Raw genomic sequence first — 6,740 nt, 5'->3', positions numbered from 1 at the left:
AAGTGCTCAATAAATACGATTGATTGATTACAGTGCCGTGTACACAGTAAGCGCTCAATAAATACAATTGAATGAATGGAGTGCCTTAAAGCTGACAGTGAAAAGTTTCTGTTCGATGTGGAGGGAGACGGACAGCCAGTGGAGGTTCTTGAGGAGCGGGGAGATACGGACTGAACGTTTTGGTGAAAAATGATCCATTCAGCAGTGTGAATTTTGGACTGGAGTGGGGAGAAGAAACAGGAGGCCACAAGGTCAGCGAGGAGGCTGATGCGGTAGTTAAGGTGGGATAGGATAAGCGCTTGGATCCACATAGTAGCGGCTTGGATGGAGAGGAAAAGGAAGATTTTAGTGATACTGTGAAGGTAGAACTGACAGGATTTAGTGACAGATTGAATATGTACGTGGAATGAGAGAGATGAGTTGAAGACGATTCCAAGTTTATGGGCTTGTGAACTAGGAAGCATCCTTGTATTGTCTAGTGATGGGAAAGACAAGAAGAGGATAGGGTTTAGGTGGGGAGATAAGTAGTTCAGTCTTGGACTTGTTAAGTTTGAGGTTTTGGCGGGACATCTAGGTAGAGGTGTCCTAAAGGCAGGAGGAAATGCAAGATTGCAGGGAAGGAGAGAGGTGGGGGCTGGAGATGTAGATTTGAGAATCATCTGCATAGCGATGGTAGTCGAAGCCATGGGAGAGAATGAGTTCTCCAAGGGAGTGGGTATAGACGGAGACTAGAAGGGGACGTAGAACTGAGCCTTGAGGGAACCCCACTGTCAGAGTATAGGAAGCAGAGGAGGAGCCAGCAAAAGAAACTGAGAAGGAACAGACAGGGAGATAGGAGGAAAACCAAGAGAGGACAGTGTCAGTGAAGCCAAGGTTGGATAAAGTTCAAAGGAGAAGGGGATGGTTTACAATGTCGAGGGCAGCTGAGAGGTCAAGAAGGATTTGAGGCCGTCATATTTGGTGAGAAGAACATCATTGGTTACCTTAGAGAGGCCAGTTTCTGTGGAGTAAAGGGGGCGGAAACCAGATTGGAGAGGATCTAGGAGAGAATTATAGGACATGAAGTGGAGACAGCAGGTGTTAACAACCCCCAAGAAGTTTGGACAGAAACGGGAGGAGGAAGTTGGGGCGACAGCTGTACGGAGCTGTGGGGTCAAGGGAAGTGGTTTTTTTTAGGATGGCGATACGTAAGCATGTTTGAAAGCAGTGGGGAAGCTGTTGGAAAGTGAACAGTTCGAGATGGCAGTCAGAAGAAAGTGGTGGTGGGAGTGGCGTAGATCAAGTGTTTTAAAACGACATGAAGAGATGGGGTCAGAGGCATAGGTGGAGGGCTAGATTTCGAGAGGAGGTGAGAGATCTCACATAGAGTTCCTGCAGGGAATAGAGAGTGAGTCGATGGAGAGCCAATGGTGCAGGAAGAGGGGGTTATTGGAGAGGAATGGGGGAGATTTTTGGGAGATCTCACTCGATTGTTGCAATTCTATTGATGATGCCTGTGGCCAGGTCATTCAGGGAAAGATCTGGTGGGGTCAGGGGGACAGGAAGTCTGAGGAGGGAGTTAAATGTCTGGAACAGCTGGAGCGGGCAGTGGCTCTGGGAATGAATTAGGAAGGAGAAGTATTGTCAGCAGGCAGTGGAGAGGGCTGAACTGAAGCAGATAAGAATGAATTTCTGGTGAATAAAGTCAGAAAGAGATTTCCGTATCTCCACCAACAGCACTCGCAGCTCGGGCACGGCCGGAACCCCCACGATCACAGGGTGTGAGCCTTCTCGCCTCATGTCAAGTCGGCCCCGACGAGATCCCCCTCGCCCCTCAAAATGCCTTGGATTGTTATCTGCGAGGGCAATGCAAATTGGAGAGAAACAGACAGTAGAAGATTTGCATTTAACCAAATCTCAAACAAGGCATTTCAGGAGCATTGCCACTCTGCAAAGATGCCTTTTCCTCTGCGGGCTCAGCCGGGAAGGGCTGGGCCGGGCCTAGTCGGACTGGCCCCGGGGAGCCCAACAGCGTTTCTGAGAGAACCCTTAGGTCGGGCGACGGGAGGGAGCCTCGCCGGGAAGCCACCATGGAGAATGGTGAGTGTCGCGTGACCCCGCCGACCCGCGTCAGAAATCGCTCGGGTCCACGTCTGTCCGGCAGCACCCCGACCCCCGCAGGGAGCGCGGGGTTCGCGGAGGGACAGGAGGTGACGGGGCCCGCCCGCCGGAGCTCCCCGGACGCTCCTTGCGGGGCCTCCTACAGTATCCGCACCCTGTTTTAAAATCCTCACCCCCTTTTTTTCTTCAATTCAAATTTGCCTCTTTCAGAACCGAGCGGCTGTGCTGTTTAGGGAAATGCAGTGATCATTTGGATGACTTCTTTACTTGACTGTTTTCATTTCTTGGGCACCGAACTCTTATTACCTGCTATGTCGTTTTCATCCAAATGTCTCGATTTCTCTCAAACCGTGGAACTAGCTCATAAACACATAAGGGCCTCATAAGGTTTGATTACAGGTGGACTTTCTCCAACGACAAACGGCCACCCTCCCAATCCCTCCGCAGAGTCTTTCCTTCAGCTCAGACCCCCTCAGACGTCCTCGGTTCTCGGTCCTAGGCTCTCTCAGCACACCAACCCACATTTCTGTGACAACCTGAGTTCGAGAAGACTCACGTCGCGGTCCGCCCCTCCTAAGCCACATGAATGCACACCCTCGGCCACTTCTCCTCCCACCTCCACGCCTCCCACCGCAGATGGGAAAAAGTTTCCCTCATTCCCCGACGGCGTTCGGTCACAAACACGGGGTGGTCGGTGTGGGGAGGGGTGCTGGAAGGAGAACAACGCTCTCCCGAGGGCCTCTGTTATTTCAGAGGGCAAGTGAATAGATAGCTTTAAAAACCCCACCCACCCAACTCCATCCAGCCCCTCGGGATTCCGGGGGAAGGAGACGGTCAGTGCCCAGACTCCAAATCAAGGCTCCCCGTGCCTCTCCGGGGAGACTGATCGGCGGTTAGGAGATGAGCCTAACTACTTAGTACAGTGCTCTGCACACAGTAAGCGCTCAATAAATACGATTGATGATGATGAGGCAGCGTGGCCTAGAGGAAACTGCACGGGCCTGCGAGTCAGGAGACCCGAGTTCTAATTCTGGCTCTGACTCTTACCTGCTGTGTGAGCTCGGGCAGGTCACTTTACTTCTCGAGCCTCAGTTTCCTCATCAAAGAAGATGGGGAAAGGATCCTGGTTCTTCTTCCCCCTTAGACTGAGCCCCAACCGGGACAGGGACTACAGAAGTAGCAACGTGGTTTAGTGGCTAGAGCCACTGGGTTCTAAGCCCAGCCCCGCCAAGTGACTGCTGTGTGACCTTGGGTAAGTCACTAACCTTCTCTGGGCCTCAGTTACCTCATCTATAAAATAGAGACTAAGAGTTTGAGCCCCATGTGGGACAGGGACTGCGTCCAACCCCATTTACTTGTTTTCATCCCCGTGCTTAGAACGGTGCCTGGCACATAGTAAGCACTTAACAGATACCACTTAACAAATGCCATTGCTATTGTTGTTATTATGATTACTATTGATAATAACAATAATATTTATTAAATGCTTGCTGTCTGCAGGCCACAGTACTAACATCTGGAAAAGAGTATACAGACAGGAAATGGACACCAACCCTGACCCTCGAGGGCCTGGCAATCTATAAAGTCCATCTCTGATCATCATCATCAATCGTATTTATTGAGCGCTTACTGTGTGCAGAGCACTGTACTAAGCGCTTGGGAAGTACAAATTGGCAATATATAGAGACAGTCCCTACCCAACAGTGGGCTCACAGTCTAAAAGATCTACTGATCTACTCATTTTGTAATAATTATAATTGTGGTAATTATTAAGCACTTACTATATGCCCAGCACTGTTCAAAGTGGTGGGGCAGATACAAGGTAATCAGGTTGGACACAGTCCCTGCCCCACCACCAGCCAGACACCAGCTAGAAGTGGGAGGACCTGCTCCCTCCCCACGATCAGGAGCCAGGGACGTCCTGGCGGCTTTGCTTTATGGGGTTTGGAAGGGCGGCTGGGCTCCTGAGCCTGAGCCCAGCCTCCTTCAGGGACTGCGGAGCCTTCGAGGGCACACCCCAAGGGCAGATCCTGAGGGCACATCCCAAAGGCAGACCCCAAAGGAAGATCCTGAGGGCACACCCTGAGGGCAGAAGCCTAGTAGCCAGAGCCCGGACCTGAGCATCAGAAGAGAAGCAGCGTGTCCCATTGGAAAGAGCCCGGGCTTTGGAGTCAGTGGTCCCGGGTTCAAATCCCGGCTCCGCCACTTGTCAGCTCTGGGCAAGTCACTTCACTTCTCTGCGCCTCAGTTACCTCATCTGTAAAATGGGGATTGACTGTGAGCCCCCTTTGGGACAACCTGATCACCTTGTAACCTCCCCAGCGCTTAGAACAGTGCTCGGCACATAGTAAGCGCTTAATAAATGCCATTTTTTTTTAAAAAAAAGGACCTGGGTTCTGATCCTGGCTCCTCACTTGTCTACTGTGTGACTTCGGGCAAGTCATTTCACTTCTCTGTGCCTCAATCACCTCATCTGTAGGAAGCAGTGTGGCTCAGTGGAAAGAGCACGGGCTTTGGAGTCAGAGGTCAGGGGTTCAAATCCCGGCTCTGCCAATTGTCAGCTGTGTGACTTTGGGCAAGTCACTTAACTTCTCTGTGCCTCAGTTACCTCATCTGTAAAATGGGGATTAAGACTGTGAGCCCCCCGGGGGACAACCTGATCACCTTGTAACCTCCCCAGCGCTTAGAACAGTCTGGGAGGCCTTCCCAGACTGAGCCCCCTCCTTCCTCTCCCCCTCCTCCCCCTCCCCATCCCCCCAGCTTTACCTCTTCCCCTCCCCACAGCACCTGTATATATGTTTGTACATATTACTCTATTTATTTTACTTGTACATATTTACTATTCTATTTATTTTATCTGGTTAATATGTTTCATTTTGTTTTCTGTCTCCCCCTTCTAGACTGTGAGCCCACTGTTGGGTAGGGACCATCTCTATATGTTGCTAACTTGTACTTCCCAAGCACTTAGTACAGTGCTCTGCAAACAGTAAGCACTCAATAAATAAGACTGAATGAATGAATGAATGAATGCTTTGCACATAGTAAGCGCTTAATAAAATGCCATCATTAGAGAAGCAGCGTGGCTCAGTGGAAAGAGCCCGGGCTTGGGAGTCAGAGGTCATGGGTTCAAATCCCAGCTCCGCTACTTGTCAGCTGTGTGACTTTGGGCAAGTCACTTCACTTCTCTGGGCCTCAGTTACCTTATCTGTAAAATGGGGATGAAGACTGTGAGCCCCATGTGGGACAACCTCTTCACCTTGTAACTTCCCCAGCGTTTAGAACAGTGCTTTGCATATAGTAAGCGCTTAATAAATGCCATTATTATTATTATTATCTGTAAAATGGGGATTAAAACTGTGAGCCCCATGTGGGACAGGGACTGTGTCCAAACAGATTAGCTGTTATCTATCCCAGTGCTTAGAACGGTTCTTGACACCTCGTAAGCACTTAACCGGATGCCATCATCAACATCAGAAGCAACATGGCCTAGTGGCTACAGCACAGTCCTGGGAGTCAGAAGGACTTGGGTTCTAATCCTGACTCTGCTACTTCTTTTCTGTGTGACTTTGGGCAAGTGACTTAACTTTGCTGTGCCTGTTTCCTCCGTTGTAAATGGAGGAAAAGGCTGTGAGTCCCATATGAGACAGGGACTGAGTCCAACCAAATTTGCTTGTATCCAGCCCAGCACTTCCTACAATGCCTGGCACATAGTAAGCGCTTGACAAATACCACAATTATTTTAACTGGGACCAAACCCTCAGTAATAGGCAGGAAAGTCACAGAGTTCCATTCTACACTGAAGAAGCAGCCTCCCCCATAATCACAGATAGCCCCCTCTGCTCGGTTTAGGACAGATGGTCCAACACCCCCACTCTCCCCTCTCCGTGCCCGACTCTGCCGGTGACCAAGCACAGCCCATTTAACACCCCTCATGCATCACCAAGATCCCCTGGGTGGAGTCAGGGAGCGGATGCCAGTCAGTCCTGGGGAGAGGAGGCAGCAGCACTACTGGGGCGGCCTTCCTTCTCGGAGCAGAACGCAATGACTATGAGCCCGCTGTTGTCTAGGGACCGTCTCTATATGTTGCCAACTTGTACTTCCCAAGGGCTTAGTACAGTGCTCTGCACACAGTAAGCGCTCAATAAATACGATTGAATGAATGAACGAATGATGAGGGGGCTCAGTCTGGGAAGGCCTCCTGGAGGAGGTGAGCTCTCAGTGGGGCCTTGAAGGGAGGAAGAGAGTTAGCTTGGCGGATGTGTGGAGGGAAGGCATTCCGGGCCAGGGGGAGGACGTGGGCAGGGGGTCGATGACGGGAAAGGCGAGAACGAGGCCCTATTTATTGTGATAACTTGACACCTTTCCACATGTTTTGTTCTGTCGTCTCCCTCTTCTAATCAATCAATCAATCAATCGTATTTATTGAGCGCTTACTATGTGCAGAGCACTGTACTAAGCGCTTGGGAAGTACAAATTGGCATCACATAGAGACAGTCCCTACCCAACAGTGGGCTCACAGTCTAAAAGGGGGAGACAGAGAACAGAACCAAACATACCAACAAAATAAAATAAGTAGGCTAGAAATGTACAAGTAAAATAAATAAATAAATAGAGTAATAAATATGTACAACCATATATAC

Source organism: Tachyglossus aculeatus, chromosome 8 (genome assembly GCF_015852505.1).
Source record: "Tachyglossus aculeatus isolate mTacAcu1 chromosome 8, mTacAcu1.pri, whole genome shotgun sequence".
In the NCBI taxonomy this organism is placed as follows: Eukaryota; Metazoa; Chordata; class Mammalia; order Monotremata; family Tachyglossidae; genus Tachyglossus; species Tachyglossus aculeatus.
This window is presented reverse-complemented; position numbering follows the sequence as displayed.